Raw genomic sequence first — 19,700 nt, forward strand, 5'->3', positions numbered from 1 at the left:
ATAATTTTAAGTTTTCCAATACACATTAAGTAAAAAGAAATAAGCAAGTGTTGGCAAGAATGTGGAGAAAAGGGACTCTTTGTGCATTGTTAATATGAATGTAAATTGATACAGCCTCTGTGGAAAATAGTATGGAGGTTTCTCAAAAAATAAAAAATGGAAATATCATAGAATACAGTAATTCCACTACTTGGTATTTACACATAGAAAACAAAAACACTAATTTGAAAAGATATATGCACCTTTATTCTTACTGCAGCATTATTTACAATAGCCAAGATATGAAAGCAACCCAAGTATTCATTGATACATGAATAAAGAAGATGTGTGTGTGCGCACACACACACGCGCACGCACATGCACAATGGAATATTACTCAGCCATAAAAAAGAATGAAATTTTGCCATTTGTGACAACATGGATGGATATAGAGGGTATTATGCTAAGTGAAATAAGTCATACTGAGAAAGACACATAGATATGATTATACTTATATGTGGAATCTAAAAAACAAAAGGAACAAACAAAAAACCAAACAGACTCTTAATACAGAGAACAAACTGGTGGTTGCCAGAGGGGAGTTGGGTGGGGGATGGGCAAAATAGATGAAGGAGATTAAAAGGCACAAATTTCCAGTTATTAAATAAATAAGCCACAAAGATGAAAAGTGCAGCATAGGGAATATAGCCAATAATACTGTAATGATGTTGCCTGATGACAGATGGTGACTACACTTATGGTGAGCACTAAGTAATGTATAGAATTGTTAAATCAATATGTTGTACACATGAAACTAATATAACATTTTATGTCAATTATACTTCACTAATAAAAAAATGAAGAGAATTACAAAAGTGTAAAAAAATTGCAATAAAATGATTATGTTCCAAAGATTTAATTTTACATAAATATAACAAGAAATAAAAGTAAAATTACAAAAGTAAATATAAACATGTGAAATTTATTTTAATAATTTGTTTTATATAATCCTATAGATCCAAAATATTGTCATTTCAACATAGAATCAGTTCAAAATTATGCTATATTTTACATTCTTTTTATGCATATTAAGTTTTTGAACTCTGGTGTATATTTTACATTACAGCACTTCTCAGGGTGGTTTAGCCCCATTTTGAGTGACCAGTCACAATACTTGTGACCAGTGGCTGCTATACTTGACAGTGCAGCTCTAGTCCTGGGTCATCTCTATTTTCACCCACTTCCTTGGTGATCTCAACCAGTTTTATGGGTTTCAAACATGTTTGCCAGTGACTCCCAAGCTCCTATCTGAAGCCTAGCTCTTTCTTCTGAACTCTAGATTCCATATCTAACAAGCTACTCACGATCTCCAGTTGAATATTAAATAGATATCTCAAACTCAGCAGGTTCAAAACAAACTCATTATCTTCCCTAAAAACCAGGTCTACCCACAGTCTTCACTGTATCAGTTGATGACAGTCCATTCTTTCTATTAGCTTAAACCCAAACTTGAGCATTCCCCTTAAATTCTTTCTCTTATATTCCACACCAATCCATCAAGATATTCAATTAACTCTTAAAATTATGTTATTTTTAACCACCCTCACTACTACCAAGCCTGTTTGAGTCTCATCTGGATTTCTTCAGGAGCTTTCTAAAAGGTCTCCTTGGCCCCCTTCACTATCTTTTCAACATAGCAGCCAAAGGGATCCTTTTAAAACTTAAACCAGCTTATTTAACTCTGTTCATCAAACACTACAGTAAGTCCAGTTTCACATACACTAAAAAGCCAAATCCTTACAATGGCTCTTGGAGTCTATGTTATTTGGCCCCATTATTTTTCTGACCTCTTTTTTCTACTCTTGTTCTTTCTCACTCGGCTTCGGCACTCCTGGCCATACTTTTTTAAGGAGCGTTGCAGGCACATCAGTAATTGAAGACTTTGTTCTGGCTGTTTCCTGTCCTAGAATGTTCCCACATTTGGCAAAAACTCAATTTTTTGAACATTTGCTCAAATATCGTTGTGGTATTTTGAATTATTGGCCACAATTCTTTACTTCCAGGCGGTAACGTATTTCCATAATCTTGCCATGGTCTTATGGTGGTTGGACTATATTTCTCCGTCCCTCAACTTACAACTTGGCCATTTTATTTGCTTTGGCTAAGATGTTAGCAGATGTGAGCCAAACCAGCTTGAAATGTTCTGGTGTGATTAGGCTTGTCCTCTTGTGTTCCTGCCTTTTATTGTGAGAAGAATATGCCTTCAGTAGTCAGTAGTCTAAAGAGGATGAGATACATATGGAATAGATCTGTATCTGACCTGTAGCTTGAGCCAAGCCTGATTGGTACCAGCCTAGATCACTTGATTTTCTGCCAACTTACAGATACATGATTAAGAAATAAATACACTTGGGGTGCCTGGGTGGCTCAGTCAGTTAAGCACCTAACTCTTGATTTCAACTCAGGTCATAATCTCAGGGTCCTGAGATCAAGCCCCATGTTGGGCTCCAATGTTCAGTGTGGAGTCTGCTTGAGATGAGATTCTCTCACTCCCTCTCCCTCTGCCTCTCCCCACTCCGTGCTCGCTCTGTGTCTAAAATAAATAACTAAATAAATCTTAAAAAAAAAACTTAAAAAAAATAGAGTTGACCCTTGAACGAGATGGGTTTGAACTGTGCAGGTCCACTTACACATGGATTTTTTTTTGGGTAAGTACAGTACAGTACTGTAAATATATTTTCTCTTCCTTATTATTTTCTTAATATTTTCTTTTCTCTAGCTTACTTTATTGAAAGGATACAGTATATGACACATATACAAAGTACATGTTAATTGACTGTTTATGTTACTGATAAGTCTTCTGGTCAATAGTAAGCTATTAAGTTTTGGGGGAGTCAAAAGTTATATGAAAAAAGAAAAAGATTTTCTTTTTTTTTCCTTGAGTATAGTTGACACACAATGTTACATTAGTTTCAGGTGTACAACATAATGATTTGATAAGTTTATACAATATGCTATGTTTACAAGTTGTAGCTACCATCTGTCACCATACATCTCTACTACAATAATACTGACTATATTCCTTATGCTGTGCCTTTTATTCCCATGATTTATTCATTCCATAACTGGAAGCTTGTATCTCCCACTCCCCTTTACCCATCTTTCCCTCCCCCCAACCCTCTCCCCTCTGGCAACTATCAGTTTGTTCTCTGTATTTATAGGTCTAAGCCTGTTTTTTGCTTGTTTATTCATTTTTTTTAGATTTCACTAATGAATGAAATCATATGGTATTTGTCTTTCTCAGTCTGACTTATTTCACTTAGCATTATACCCTCCAGGTCCATCCGTGCTGTCTTATATGGCATGTTCTCATTCCTTTTTATGGTTGCATAATATTTCTGTGTATGTGTGTGTGTGTGTGTGTGTGTGTGTGTGTGTGTGTGTACCACATCTTCCTTATCCATTCATTTATTGATGGACACTTAAGTTGCTTCCATATCTTGGCTATTATAAATAATGCTTCAGTAAATACAGGGTGATTATATCTTTTTGGATCAGTATATTTGTTTTCTTTGGGTAAATATCCAATAGTGGAATTATTGGATCATATGGTATTTCTATTTTTAAATTTTTGAGGGACCTCCATGCTATTTTTCACAGTGGCTGTACAAATTTACATTCCCACCAACAATGCAAAGGGTCCCTTTTTATCCACATCCTCGTTAACACTTGTTATTTCCTATCTTTTTTATTTTAGCCATTTTAACACCAGTAAGGTGATATCTCATTGTAGTTTTGATTTGTATTTTCCCTGATGATTAGTGATGTTGAGCATCTTTTCATGTGTCTGTTGGCCATGTGTATGGCTTCTTTGGGCAAATGTTTATTCAGATCCTCTGCCCATTTTGTAATCGAATTGCTTATTTTTTTGGTGTTGAGTTGTGTAAGTTCTTTATATATTTTGGATATTAACCCCTATCAGATATATCATTTGCAAATATCTTCTCCCATTCAGTAGGTTGTCTTTTAGTTTTGTTGATGGTTTCCTTTGCTGTGAAAAACTTCTTATTTTGATGTAGTCTGAATAATTTGTTTTCATTTCCCTTGCCTTAGGAAACATATCTAGAAAAATGTTGCTAGAGCTAATGTCAGAGAAATAACTGCTTATGCTCTCTTCTAGGATTTTTTATGGTTTCAGGTCTCACATTTAGTTTTTTAATCCATTTTGAGTTTATTTTTAAAAAGTGGTCTAGTTTCATTCTTCTACATGTAGCTGTCCAGTTTTTCCAGCATCATTTATTAAAGAGACTGTCTTTTCCTCATTGTATATTTTGCCTCCTTTGCCACAGATTAATTAACCATATAATCGTGGGTCTATTTCTGGGCTCTCTATTCTGTTCCATTGATCTATGTGTCTATTTTTGTCCTGGTATCATACTGTTTTGATTACTACAGCTTTGTGGTTTATTTTGAAATCTGGTATTGTGATACCTCCAGCTTTGTTTTTCTTTCTTAGGATTGCTTTGTCTATTCAGGGTCTTTTGTGGTTTCATACAAATGTTAGTATTACTTATTTCTAGTTTTGTAAAAATTGCTGTTGGTATTTTGATAGGGATTGAATTGAATCTCTAGATTACACTGAATCTATAGACATTTTAACAATATTAATTCTTCCAGTCCATGAGCATGGTATATCCTTCCATTTATTTGTGTTGTCTTCAATTTCTTTCATCAGTGCTTTATAGTTTTCAGAGTACAGGTCTTTCACTTCTTTGGTTGAGTTTATCCTAGGTTTTTGTTTTTGTTTTTTCATGCAATTATAAATGGTGTTGTTTTCTTAATTTCTCTTTCTGCTACTTTGTAATTAGTATATAGAAATGCTACTGATTTCTGGATATTAACTTTGTATCCTGTAAGTGTACTGAATTCATTTATTACTTCTAGTAGTTTTTGGTGGAGTCTTTAAAATTTTCTGTGTATAGGATCATGTCATCTGCAAATAGTGACAGTTTAACTTCTTATTTACCAATATGGATGCTTTTTATTTCTTTTTCTTGTCTGATTGCTGTGGCTAGGACTTTCAGTACTATGTTGAATAATGTATGCAGATTTCCAATACACAGGGGGCCAGTGTCCCTAACCTCCACATTACTCAAGGGTCAACTGTACTTTTGGTTGTGTGCCACTGGGTTTTGTCATGGTTTTTATATAACAATAGATTACTAATAGTAATTTTTTCAATGAAGACTACCTCTACCATCCAATTTAAAACAATAACCTATACCCTTTTGCTACTTTCTCAGAACCTTCATTCCCCCTTACTCTACTTTTTCTTTTTTACTTCTATAGCCTTATCATCTTCTAACACACTACCTCTGTTAAAGTAAAGGTCTCTAAAGTCTGGGATCTGTTTTGTTTGCTGATATATTTCAGGCACCAAGAACAGGACCTGACACATAGTGGGTACACAGTAAGTACTGGTTGACTGACCAAGTTTCAAGTGTATTATTATTATTATTATTAAGATTTTCTTTTTTATTATGTTATGTTAATCACCATACATTACATCATTAGTTTTTGATGTAGTGTTCCATGATTCATTGTTTGCATTTAACACCCAGTGCTCCATGCAGAACGTGCTCTCTTTAATACCCATCACCAGGCTAACCCATTCCTCCAGCCCCCTTCCCTCTAGAACCCCGAGTTTGTTTTTCAGAGTCCATAGTCTCTCATGGTTTGTCTCTCCCTCCAATTTCGCCCCCTTCATTCTTCCTTTCCTGCTATCTTCTTCTTCTCCTTCTTTTTAACATATAATGTATTATTTGTTTCAGAGGTACAGGTCTGTGATTCAACAGTCTTACACAATTCACAGCGCTCACCATAGCACATACCCTCCTCAATGTCTATCACCCAGCCACCCTTCCTTCTCACCCCCCACCACTCCAGCAAACCTCAGTTTGTTTCCTGAGATTAAAAATTCCTCATATCAGTGAGGTCATATGATACATGTCTTTCTCTGATTGACTTATTTCACTCAGCATAATACCTTCCAGTTCCATCCATGTCATTGCAAATGGCAAGATTTCATTCCTTTTGATGGCTGCATAATATTCCATGTATATATATACCACATCTTCTCTATCCATTCATCTGTCGATGGACATTTGGCTCTTTCCACAGTTTGGTTATTGTGGACATTGCTGTTATAAACATCAGGGTGCACCTACCCCTTTGGATCCCTACATTTGTATCTTTGGGGTAAATACCCAGTAGTGCAATTGCTGGATCGTATGGTAGCTCTATTTTCAACTTTTTGAGGAACCTCCCTACTGTTTTCCAGAGTGGCTGTACCAGCTTGCATTCCGACCAACAGTGTAGGAGGGTTCCCCTTTCTCTGCATCCCTGCCAACATCTGTCATTTCCTGACTTGTTAATTTAACCATTCTGACTGGTGTGATGTGATATCTCATTGAGATTTTCCCTGATGCCGAGCAATGTTGAGCACTTTTTCATGTGTCTGTTGGCCATCTGGATGTCTTTGAAAAAATGTCTGTTCATGTCTTCTGCCCATTTCTTGATTGGATTATTTGTTCTTTGGGTGTTGAGTTTGATAAGTTCTTTATAGATTTTGGATACTAGCCCTTTATCTGATATGTCATTTGCAAATATCTTCTCCCATTCTGTCGGCTGTCTTTTGGTTTTGTGGACTGTTTCTTTGGTTGTGCAAAAGCTTTTTATCTTGATGAAGTCCCAATAGTTCATTTTTGCCCTTGCTTCCCTTTCCTTTGGTGATGTTTCTAGGAAGAAGTTGCTGCGGCTGAGGTCAAAGAGGTTGCTGCCTGTGTTCTCCTTTAGGATTTTGATGGACTCCTGTCTCATGTTTAGGTCTTTCAACCATTTGGAGTCTATTTTTGTGTGTGGTGTAAGGAAATGGTCCAGTTTCATTCTTCTGCATGTGGCTGTCCAATTTTCCCAACGCCATTTGTTGAAGAGACTGTCTTTTTTCCACTGGACATTCTTTCCTGCTTTGTCGAAGATTAGTTGACCATAGAGTTGAGGGTCCATTTCTGGACTCTCTATTCTGTTCCATTGATCTATGAATCATCAAGACAGTATGGTACTGGCATTATTAAGATTTTCACTCAGGATTTTGTGGGGACAAAGTTGCATCATCCACCATACTCTCAGACACAATAAAATTTTCTTCAGAGATTTCTTTTCAATTCCGCCAAATGCTTCTTGGACCAACAGAACAAAAAGATTTCATTTTTCTTTCCCTACATAAATTCTATATGTCCCACATTTCCTTAGCAATTATGCTCTCTCATCTTACTTGCCCCACTGGCAAAATAATTGACCCATGGGTAGTGAAACAGTCATCAACCATTTTCTATTTTCCCCAAATGCCCCTTGTGCATCTTACTATTGTTCCCCTTATCCAAGAAGCATGTAAAGTGTCCCTTTAACAAAGACATACTCTTATTATGAAAAAATATCACTGGTATGAATCTAGGTTTTTTTCATACTGATATATTTCTTTTCAACTAGATATAAGAATTCATTCATTGAGAATAGGGATTGCAAATTTTTTGTGTTCTATCTCTGACACACTGCTTGGTTCAGAAACAGTTATTAAATATGATGAATAAATTAATGAATAACAACGAGGGAGTAGATTATTCACTTACACATGCAGATGACCAATATGGGTATCCTGTTACTGTCGAGAGAGGAAGATATGATTTTCCAAATGCAGAAGTTTGTGAGAGAAACAAATATGTCCAGAGCAGTCCCACGCCGTGAATATTCAGACCAATCATTATTTGTATGGCCTGGGAGAAAAGAATGCCACTAATTACTTACTACTATTCTGGTCCTACCTTTGAAAGGAACAAAACATCAAGAAAAAGTAAAGATGGAGAAGGAAGGTGACAACCTAACATGATTTTAAGATTCTCAACATTTAATTCAAATGAAGAGGCTTTGTTATATTTTAGTGCAGTTTTCAGATACAGTGACTATTTCCATGCCCCATAAAACTTTACTAGGAGCTTGTTTATCTACTTGGTTCAAGAGGTCATATGGCATGAGCCCTGGATCCCTGGAAGAATTGATCTCCCTCAATATTCATCAGTCACTATGTGGTCAATAATCCATATCCGCAGATATAGCTCTTAGGTTCTATAGGTTGCCAGGCTTGGTATTTCTGACCTTACCTGTCCTTCTCTCATCCTCCCCAAATTGGGATTTGGACTTTGATTCCTTTTGTTCTACCTACCCTCAAGTCATCTGTAACTATGGTTTATAGCTGGGTCCTCAGTCCTTTATAAACTAGAGTCAAAGAAAGATAGTGAACCCTTGGGATTCCTGGTTTTTTATAACTCTTCCTAGGAACCATTGCCAGGTGTGGAGTTTGAGGAGGATCTCTGCCCACTGAAGCAGACCAGCTGTGATAGTTTCTGAATCAATGGAGGAGGAAAATTTGAAGCTTGCTACGTAGAGCCACAACTCACTGTAGGGATTTCAGTTGGTTTTCAGATAGATGTTTCTCAGGCCTGCCTCCTTCTGGCACGGCTGAATAAACCACCCCTCCCTACATCCCTACCACCCAAACACAGGAGTTAAGCCTGAAAAAAACCTGAAGGAGTTATATTGGAGTTCAGAAACTGGCATATCTTGCCTTGCTCATATTTCTATGATGCCTGGGGACACTGATATATTTCTTTCCCACAGATTCTCTTAAACAGGATAACTTTAACTTGAAGTTTGCAATAAACTTCTGTTCTGGTATGTGATTTTAAGGCGAGCCAAGAAGTGGCTAGTTGGTGGGGATATTTCTCTCCTTTAGAGAGTACTCTGCTTTCCAGGCAACACACAAGTATGCATTTAATGGCACTTCTGACAGGTTGTGGCAGGGGGGAGGAAGCAAGGGTACATTGGGGTAGATAGGTGGTGTAGAGTTTCATAGAATACAGTGAACTTGTCTGAAGTCTGAGTTTGGTGAAGGATATAGGATCTTTAAAAACTTTTATTTTTAAATAATTATAAATTCACAGGAATTTGCAAAAATAGTACAGAGAGGTCCTGTGCACCCTGAACCTGGATTCTCCCAATGGTTACATGTTATGTAACTTATAGTACAATATCAGAATGAGGAACTAGACCTTGGTATAATGTCTGCCTCAGGCAGAAACATGTTTCCTACCCCCCGAAATCACTATCAATAGGCTGGGATGACACGACAAACTCTTAGTAGAAAATATAGAGGAGGCAAGCTTCATGACATTGGATTTGGCAATGATTTTTGGAAAAAATGGATGAATTGAAGTACATCAAAATATAAAACTTATGTGCATCAAAGAACACAATCAGCAGAGTGAAAAAGCAACCCACAAGATGGTAGAAAATTTGTGAATCATATTATCTGATAAGGAGTAAATATCCAGAAAATATAAAGAACTCCTCATGCAACAACAGCAACAAAAACATACAATCCAATTAAGAAATGGGCAAAGGACTTGACATTTCTCTAAAGAAGATACACAAATGGCCAATAAGGACACGAAAAGATGCTCAACCTCCTAACTAATTGTTAGGGAAATGCTAATCAAAACCACAGTAAGGTACCAGTTTATACCCATTAGGATGGCTATCACCAAAAAAGAATACAAGTGTTGAAGAGGATGTGAAGAAATTGGACCCTTTGCACACTGTTGGTGGGGATGTAAAATGCTACTAATGCTATGCAAAGTTTCTCAAAGGTTAAACATAGAACTATATGACCCAGCATTTTCATTCCTAGGTGTGTATATTTATACACACTAAAAGGAACTCAAATAGATATTTGACACTTATTTTCATAGTGGCATTATTCACAATAGCCAAGTGTCTATTGATGGATAAATGGATAAACAAAGGGTAGTTATACATACAATGGAGTATAATTCAGCCTTGAAAAGGAAGGAAATTCTAACATAAACTACATCATGGATAAACCTGGGAGACATTATACTAAGTGAAATAAGCTAATCACAAAAGAACAAGTGCTACAAGATTCCACATATCTGAAGTACTAGAGCAGTCAAATTCATAGAGACAGAAAGTAGAATCGTTACTGCTAGGGGCTACAGAGAGGGAGAGAGAATGGGGGAGTTATTGTTTAGCAGGTATAGAGTTTTAGTTTTGCATGATGAGAAGAGTTCTGTGGAGGGACAGTGGTGATGGTTGCCCAACAGAGGGGATGTACTTAATGCCCCTAAACTATACACTTAAAAATGGGTTTGATGGCAAATTTTATGTTTATGTATTTTAGTAGAGTTTAAAAAACATGTCACTTAAATCTTTTGCTTCAGCAAATCTTCTCTTGTACTGTGTTGGCAAGGACATGGAGGCATGGCTTTGTTGCTGCTAGGTGGGAGTTTGGTACTCTATTCAGCCTATATTGACACTGTGGGAGCTCCTTAGGGCTCCCCACTAAGCCTCTGCTGATATCACCATGGCTTGTGATAGGGTCACCACATTATTGCTTCCCCATGTGGCCTCTACTGACACTGGGGAGGTTGGGATAGGGGGCTCGTTCCTGCTGAGAGATGATGATGGTCTTAGTCTCCTACTTAGTTGCCTCCTGACACCAGCCTGAGGAAGGGGAGGGGCCTTGTTATAGTTAGGTGATGGGGTGATGGTGAAAATCTAGGTTCCTGCGGGGTCTTTGTTTATGGAGGTAAGAGTGGGGCTATAGTTTTTCCTATGGTGTGTTTGGCTAGAGTAGGGCAGTTATTGTCTAAAAGTTTTCTGCTTTTCTAGGCTGTCCTTTTCTTGGATCTATGATGGGCTTTTTTTTTTTTTTTTTGCCTGTGCTTATTAGTGTTTCTGGTTATAGGCTTTGTGAGCACTCAGTTTTGGATAAAGCAAAAAACCAAAAACCAAAAACCCACCAAACCAAAAAAAAAAAAATCACAAAAGACCCAGGAAACTCACCACCATATCATTCCTTGGATTCCAAGGTCCCTAACTCTTCTGCCTCCTCTGTACCTTTCAGAGTCGTCTTATATTTGTCCAAAGTTTTAGCTGTAATTAGTGATAGAAATAGGGAGAAGCGCATCTACTTCATCTTGTCCGGAACTGGAAGTTGGAGTTTTATTGAATGAAATGAGACTTGAACCCTTGGGTAATGGTAGATTTCATTAGAAGGGTAGTAATGTGGCCAGTAACAGACCTTTTATTCTCAGACACACTTTAACTATTTCTTCTCAATACCCAGACCAGATAAGTGGGAAAGGGGGTTAGGAATCAAAATCTTTAATATCATAATATTGGGAATGAGGAGAGGAAATTTTGGGTTCATTGCTTTCTTATGTAAAGTTTTAGTTCAATTCTACAGAGGATTGGGTAGATCTTACATAAGTGAAGGCAATAATAGACGTGAGATGTTGGGAATATCCTTGGACCAAGGTTTAATCCTGTTGGTTTGATTCCTAACCTGGCTCTTATCACCCAGCAATACAGGTAGATAATGCAAAAGGATATAACCTGCTAACATTTGATGGGAGCTGATTGGGAAACAGTGGCATGTCTGGCGGATGAAGTCAAGAACATAGTACCATTATGATCACTGTCCACAAAGCTTTATGTCTGCACCTTCTGAATATAATTTCCACAATCTGACCATCTCATTTGGGACCATGTTATCATTAGCTTAGCGTGAAATAATTTATAGATGCCCAAAAGGGATTTTCTACCCATTTCCAGACTCAGAGTATATTTTCTGGGAGTATGATGAGGTTGTGATGGCTTGGGGTTATTTAAATGTAGTTGATAGATTAATAATCTCTGCTTTATTTAACTTTAGCCTGACATACAGTTTATCTGATCAGGCTGCATGTGGAAAATGCAGGTATTACATAACTCTTAACTCTCCTCCATTTGGAAAGGTCATAATAGAGGTGGTTAAAGTCTCATTAGTCTGTAGTAATTTACTTGTTCAAGTAGCATTTAGTTCTTACCCCCAACAATCTTGTTTCCTCTCTTATCCACAGATGATGTCTTGGCATTTTTCACTAAAGATACAGAAGAGAAATGAAAGGATAAATGTGTTTCTCTTTGTAGGAAAATATGAGGACAAATTAATACGATACTTAAAATCAAGAGGAAAATCTACTTCTAGAGCTGCTGATTTTTGTAGTCCCCTGAGAGATGTTTTTCATCAAACCATCAACTTGAAAAAAAATCCAATAATTATTTCTCAAATAGCTTTATTCATTTGTCATCCTTAACTTGGACTGTAGCAAACTATATGGGGTGGCTGCTCTGATCCATCAATCCCTCTAGAAATTACCCATATCACCGCATTCATGAGGTCTGGGAAATTGGACTTTTGTTTGCTGTGCTTTATTCTCTTACTCCATGCTATTTCTTTCCAAATTAAAATCTGGTGGAGGGGCACCTGACTGACAGAATCCATTCACATGCCTTTCTCGCCTGCAAGGGAAACTGAGAAATAAAGTGTCATATATTCTATTTTGGAAAGGTGGCTTCACAAGGTAGGGACCTACAAAAATGTAGGAGGGATGTTCAATAGATAAGCCAACTAAAACTCATAGATATCTATTATTAAAATTGTGGATAACCTTTGAGATTTCTGTAGAACTCCTATCAGTCCTCCCTAAAATGCATATTTAATATGCATGAGAATATTAGAGAATTTTTCCTGATTGGGCCGAAGGTGAACATCTAACTCAAATTGGGTCCATAATGGGTTGTTTGAGCTGGTCTTCTAATGAGATCTAAAACCTTGGGAGCTATGGTTTGTCATGCTCCACCGTAATGGACAAAATGGTAGAGAAGGTGAGTTTTGAGTGTGAGATGAACAGAAAAGACACTCAACGACATGAAGACAGGGAGAAGGAGCAGAACTTCCTGAATTTCTGATGGCTTTCAATTTTCTCCTTCCAGTTTCTTTTGGAAAACTGACTGACTTCTTGCCCTTATACTGTGTAAACATATCTGTTCATATATTACAATAGTTATATCTTCATTTTGCTAAAACTAGTAAGAGAGAGTTTCTGATTCTTGCAATACAAGTCTTCTTCTTCTTCTTCTTATATTATTATTTAATAGCCTTGTCTTCAAACTTTCCTCACATGGCTTTGAGAATCTGCTCTCCAGAATCTCCAATGTCTGAGGGCTCTTCTTTTTTCTTCAACCTCTTGTCTATAACCATACCTTAAGTCCAAGACCTGTCTTCAAATTTCTCACTTACAAACTTTTCCTTCCATTTACATAAACCTGCAAATCTTACAGTTTGAGTTGCCCCCCCGCCCCCGAGATGGACTATTGACGCTTGAAACTCAGAAAATGTGGAAAGGTATAGTGGAAAGAATCAAGCTGAAGTTCAAATTTTGTCCTTCACCAGTTACTACGTGGCCTTGCCCATATCATTCATTCTTTCAAAGATTGTTTTCTCAGCAGCAAAAACAAAACAAAACAAAACAACCCAAACCCCAAAACCAAACCAAAACAAACAAAAAAAAAAACCCAAGCCAAAAAAACCCTGTAGGATCGTGTTGGGGAGCGAATAAGAGAAACTGGCACAACACTGAAACTCAAACAAGAACTAGCACTGGGAACGCCTTTCAGAGTGGTCTGCACCAACCACCACGGATCTCTGCGGTCACTTGATCACAGGGCTAGAGGGGCGTGATCGCACAGGTGGCGCCCTTATGCCCTACCTTTCCGCTCCTCCCGGAGTCCTGGCCGCAGCGCTTGCCCAGTGGGCGCCCTTCTTCAGCGGCGCACCTCATCCCCCCTCGCGCGGATCCAACGCCGCGGTTGTGGTCAAGAGCGTGGCAGGGCGGCGCGGGGCGCCAGGAGCCCCGCGCCGCCACCCGCGAGCTGGGGGCAGCCAAGTTCTGCTGAGTGCAGGCTCCCAGAACACTGGCTGGGTATGAGATGGGGAGCGGAGAGGGCACAGACTAAGCCTTTCCCGCTGGTGTTAGCATGGCACCCTGACGACGGATCTGGGCTGCTCCTGATTTCCCTGGCGGGCTGGGCAGAGACATCTCCATCAAACAAATATCCTCCTCTCCACTTTTCTGCTAGGTTAGCGTCAGCAAAAGTCCTTTCTACTTTTAATTTCCGCACAGCGTAGAGGAAAGAGTACTGGTCAGCAAACCTGGGTTTTGGTCCTTAACTCTCCTTTTTATTAGATACATGAATGCCTGGGCAAAATATTTCTCTTCCCTGTTCTTCAGATTGTTTCTCTGCACAATGAGATAATCTGTGTTCGGTGTACCTCCCACATTCACACTAATTTACTTTGAAAACCGAAATCAGGTTATACAAGTTTAAAATTTGCCGTAATCAGTTCCTGAACACTAAGATGTTAGATGGGATCATGACCTGAACTGAAGGCAGACCCCTAACCTTCTGAGCCACCCAGGTGCCCTAGAACATTTTTTCTTAAACAAATCACTGAACACTCAGTGTAAGGGCACTATGTCTGACACATAGTAGAAATAAATAAATGAATCAAAGGTCATCCACTCAAATTCTCTTGGTTTATACTGAGTCCCAGCTTATGAGAATAAATGCTTTGCTTTGATGGCTAACTAAACGGAACCTTAAGACAGGGAGCGGAATGAACGTTTTTTGAGGCTTTAGGTATCAGATGTTTTACACATTGTATATTTTATTGAGCAAATTATTTGTTAAGCATCACTGTGAGTCAGGTACTATTCCACATATTGGGGCTAAAGCAGTGAAGAGAATACATGTATGTCCCTAAACCTCACGGGGCTTATCTTGGAGGTGGGTATGGTTGGAGGAGACAAATACCAGTGTTAAGAAGTCAGGGAAATGAATATGACTCAGCATAGGAGACGAAAAGCATGGCCACCAAAGGACCTGAAGCGCTCTGGAATCTGATGAAGAAAATGCAAAATTATGGTAAAAGCCTCCTGGATGGTCAGTTAAGATGAGCACTGAGCATTGGTCATTAGATTTTGCAATATGAAGATCCCTGTCGTCATTGGCAAGAGTAGTTTTAGGGGAAAGTGGAGGCCAAACTAACGAATGGATTCAAGAGAGAATAACAGGAGATAATTGGGGAATAGTCAATACATACAGTTCTTCTGAGTTTTGTTTTTAAGGGAAGGAAAGAGTGGGGTTATAGTAGAGGCAGAGAGGGTCAAGAGATTTTTGTTTTGTTTTGTTTTACATAGGAGAGAGAATTACACATTTATATGTTGGTAGGGGTAATCCAGAAGAGAGGGAAAAACTGAAGTCATCAGCTGAGCTGAGGGCACAGTGGGAAGTCTTTTGACTGTGTCCCCCAGAATCTGCCCTCTAGTGTGCACAGACCCCTGTACATTCTCCACCACTTTCTGTACCTTCTTGGCCTGAAACTTAGTTTTCCTTTGAGGATAATACATTTTTTTTGAACATTTGCTCACTCTCTAGAACCATGGATCCTTGGGTAGGGAGAATGAGGAATGCGTTTTCTATGAATTCTGCTGAAACTTTGAGACCCACACTGTTCAGTGCAAAAACCACTAGTCACATGAGGCAATTAGACATTTCAAATGGAGTCTGAGTTGACATGTGTTTTAAGTGTAAAGTGCACACCAAATTTTGAAGACTTGATACGCTAAAAAGAATGTCAAAAGGATAAATATTTTTGACATATTGGGCTAATGAAATTTATTATTAAAATTAATCTCATTCGTTTCTGTTTATTTTCTTAGTGTGGCTACTAGAAAATTTAAAATTGCACATGTGGCTCATATTATACTTCTACTGGATAGCACTGTTCTAGACCTTTTTACTGTCTTATAAACCTCTTCCCTTTCAGCTCTTATCATCTTCTTAATGTCTTTACATTAACATAAAATCCTAACAACTTAACAAGGCCAAAGAAGTACTGCGTTAGCTGGCTCTGTCTATCCTTCCAACTCCATCCTTAATCACCTTCCTTTTTGATTAATGAGTTCTAACCACACCATCCTCTTAAATCAGCCAGTTCTTTCCCCTTCTCAGACTTCCTTCTATCTCCTCCTTCCTTCTATTTCACTAGTCTTCTGACTTTAAAAATGGTTGGCTCAACTTTTTCCTGCTGGTTTCAACCTAAAAATCACATTCTTAGAAAAGCATTTATTTCTTATCTAAAACAGTGCCCACTATACACCCCACCTCTCTTCCCATCATCCTGCTGATTTCTTAAAAAGCACTTCCTAAAATTCTTTCTCTTTTTTAAAACTTATGTATCATTTATCTTCTTTATTTTTCTTATTTTCTTTTTTTTTTCCAGATTTTATTTATTTATTTGTCAGAGAGAGAGAGCGCACAAGCAGGGGAAGTGGCAGGCAGGGGGAGAAGCAACTCTCTGCTGAGCAGGGAGCCCGACATGGGGCTTGATCCCAGGACCCTGGGATCATGACCTGAGCCGAAGACAGACACTTAACCAACTGAGCCACCTAGGCATCCCTCATTTATCTTCTTTAGTTCCATTAGAGTAGGGGTTTTGTTTGTCTTGTTTACACCCAGTGTCTAAAACAAGGGCAGATGCCTAAATCTATGCTAAATGAACATAAGCAATAAAAATGGGTTATATGTATGATAACATAGGAATATTTAATTTTTTAGTCAAAATAGTACAAATGTGGCTTGGCAGTATTAGAAACTATAAGTGTTAATTGTAGGGATTAGAAATAAGTGATTAAATTATCTTAATTTAATTAAGAGTTATTATGGTTAAAACAACTGTGGGGTTTTTTGTTTGTTTACCACTGTGTCTCTTCTTTAGTTTCCAACATTTGGTTCACCCCTAGTTCTCTTTGGACTCTTGTGGACTCCTTTTCCTGCCCTTATATTTTGGTCTTAAATGATATTCTTCCCTAGGGTCCCTTCTATTTTCATTTTCTTCAGAAATCACAATTAGAAAGATATAGAGCTGAACTTAACAATTTAGTTTACAAACTTTAACAGGTTTTATTTATTTGACTAATTCTGTGATTTGGTTTTTTAACTCTGAGGGCCTTTTTGAGGGCCTTTACAGGGGTCTGGGGATCTCTAAGATATCATCTGGCCACTACTTTGTGAAGTTTTATGCCTGGTTTCTTGTGGACATTTGGACTGCTGGACCTGCGCTTCTCCATGGGACATGCTCAGCATGGAGCCTGATGCGGGGCTTGATCCTACAACCCTGAGATCATGACCTGAGCTGAAATCAAGAGTCAGACACTTAACAGACAGAGTCACGCAAATGCCCAGGACCAAGATTTCAGCGTGCCTTTAATCCTGTGCCTGGTGATGGCGTGCCAAATGTCCTTGGTCCCAGGGGAATATATATCAAATAAAGCAGATCTGAGACAGATAATCATACCTACCTACCTCTATTGTCTCAGGAGAGTGAAGATATAGAAAACAAACTTCTAATTTATTCACAGTTTTGTATGGGGAGGTGGTTTTTTCTTTTTTACATTCAATTATAAGCCAAATAAGCAAACAAATAAAACAACAAAGTACTCATTTACCTCAGGATTTTTCAACTTTCTAGAAAACTCTGTAGAGTGAAATTTTCAGTTTTCCAATTATATCAATATATTAGCCCTTCATAGTGGGTTTATGTCCTGATTTACCAGAGAGAAATGAAATACTGACTCTAGCAGTCATAGATGATTAAAACGTTGATTTTATGTCCAGTAAAACTTTGTGCTCACTCCAAGATGCTGAATAGGAATAAAATACTGTTCCATAGCTTGAAAAGAAAAATGTATTATGTATATAAATCTATAAAAATACTGGGGCGTCTGGATGGCTCAGCTGGTTAAGCATCTGACTCTTGGTTTCGGCTCAGGTTATGACCTCATGGGTCCTGAGGTTGAGCCCCAAGTAAGGCTCCATGCTCAGCAGGGAGTCTGCTTGGAGATTCTCTCCCTCTGCTCCTTCCCCCACGTGCTCTCTCTCTCTCTCAATTAAATAAAACTTTAAAAAATATATATATAAATACTTATTTTAAAGTATATAATAATGCAAAATTATAGAAAGTTTATAAAAGAGGAAAAACACCCATAATAGCATGATGATTTTATGAATTATTCATATCAGTATCTTTAGTCAGTTAAAATTTATTATTTTTCTTTTTTTAAGATTTTATTTATTTTAGAGATAGAGATAAAGATAGATAGATAGAAAGAGAGTGCAAGTAGGGGGAGGAGCAGAGGGAAGAGGGACAAGCAGACTGCCTGAGCACAGATCCTGACTCGGGGCTTGATCCCACAACCCTGAGATCATGACCTGAGCTGAAATCAAGAGTCGGATGATTAACCAACTGAGCCACTCAGGTGCCCCAGTTAAAATTTATTATTAATAGGTATTATATAGTATGTGAGATTTAAACTTAAAAATATGCCACAGGGTGTTTGGTGTATCAGACCTGAAAATAATAATTTTCAGCAGAGTGAACTGTTAATCATTTCTCTGTGTAAGTGGATACAAAACGTTATTTTGGAGTGTTAATCTTTTTGGATTCTTCTCTGACCCCATATGTGGTTCTACAGATTTCAGGAAATTCGCATCCAACATACACAGGAAAAACATAACAGAACATTTCTGAGGGGGGCATGGAGAGGACTTGACAAAAGATGCTTTTCCTGGTACTTATTGGGATGTAGAGGTAGCTGTTGAGCAGATAGGGTGAGAGAATTTGCATAGAGGGCAAAGGGTATCTGAGGAGAAAGGAACTAAGATGGTAACACACTTCCTTTGAACCACAGTTATTAGAACCTCCCTGGTGGACTGACATGGTCCCAAATTAGGTGTGCTCTCAGGAAAGGGCACGACAGGGGAACTCACCAGGAAGGAAAGTATCTGGATGGTGTCTTTGGGCTTAACGGAAAGGTACAAGAGTTCTTGGAGGCCTCCCTGTACTATGTGGGACTAGTTTTCCAGAGTCACCAATTGACGCCATAGGTTGACATTTGCCGTCTTCAATCAGAGGGACTGAAATTAAAAAAAAATTAACGTTAAAATATATTAAAAATTCACATTCATAAATGTGAAATAAATTTAAATAACTAAATAATAAAATGATTTGATAAGTTCGCACTTCTGAAGTTATCTAAGCTTAAAGCTACCTTTTAGGACACTATAAATTGAAATACCTTCTCCTAGTCTGTGGCTTGCCTTTCCATATTTTTTTGTTCTTTTAAATTTTTATTTTGTTCTTTAAATTTTTATGTTAATCACCATACATTACATCATTAGTTTTTGATGTAATGTTCCATGATTCATCGTTTCTGCATAACACCCAGTGCTCCACGCAGAACGTGCCCTCTTTAATACCCATCACCAGGCTAACCCATTCCCCCACCCCTCTCCTCTCTAGAATCCTCAGTTTGTTTTTCAGAGTCCATCATCTCTCATGGTTCGTCTCCCCCTCTGATTTCTCCCCCTTCATTCTTCCCCTCCTACTATCTTTTTTTTTTCTTAACATATATTGCATTATTTGTTTCAGAGGTACAGATCTGTGATTCAACAGTCTTGCACAATTCACAGCACTCACCATAGCACATACCCTCCCCAATGTCTATCACCCAGCCACCCCATCCCTCCCACCCCCCACCACTCCAGCAACCCTCAGTTTGTTTCCTGAGATTAAGAATTCCTCATATCAGTGAGGTCATATGATACATGTCTTTCTCTGATTGACTTATTTCACTCAGCAT

The 19,700-nt window shown here is 38.1% G+C and overlaps 1 protein-coding gene across 5 annotated transcripts in view; it reads right to left on the reverse strand.

Annotated features, from left to right (window-relative positions):
- The window catches only part of LOC112829380 (membrane-spanning 4-domains subfamily A member 12-like), a 122,791-nt gene extending 103,835 nt beyond the window's left edge, over positions 1-18,956 (reverse strand). For 2 of the 5 annotated variants that reach the window (XM_073883688.1, XM_073883684.1), the window contains exons 1-4: positions 13,707-13,774; positions 11,982-12,035; positions 10,957-11,046; positions 7,668-7,811 (exon numbers count right to left, since the gene is read on the reverse strand). The gene's annotated coding sequence lies outside the window, so the exon portion shown is untranslated. Of the gene's footprint in view, positions 1-7,667; positions 7,812-10,956; positions 11,047-11,981; positions 12,036-12,313; positions 12,460-13,706; positions 13,791-18,828 lie in introns of those variants that run through there. The other 3 variants (XM_073883687.1, XM_073883685.1, XM_073883686.1) reach the window with 3 other exon arrangements.
- Positions 18,957-19,700: the final 744 nt, after the last annotated feature.

Source organism: Callorhinus ursinus, unplaced genomic scaffold, assembly GCF_003265705.2.
Source record: "Callorhinus ursinus isolate GAN/ISIS: 27379988/994484 unplaced genomic scaffold, GSC_fseal_2.0 scaffold51, whole genome shotgun sequence".
Taxonomy (NCBI): Eukaryota; Metazoa; Chordata; class Mammalia; order Carnivora; family Otariidae; genus Callorhinus; species Callorhinus ursinus.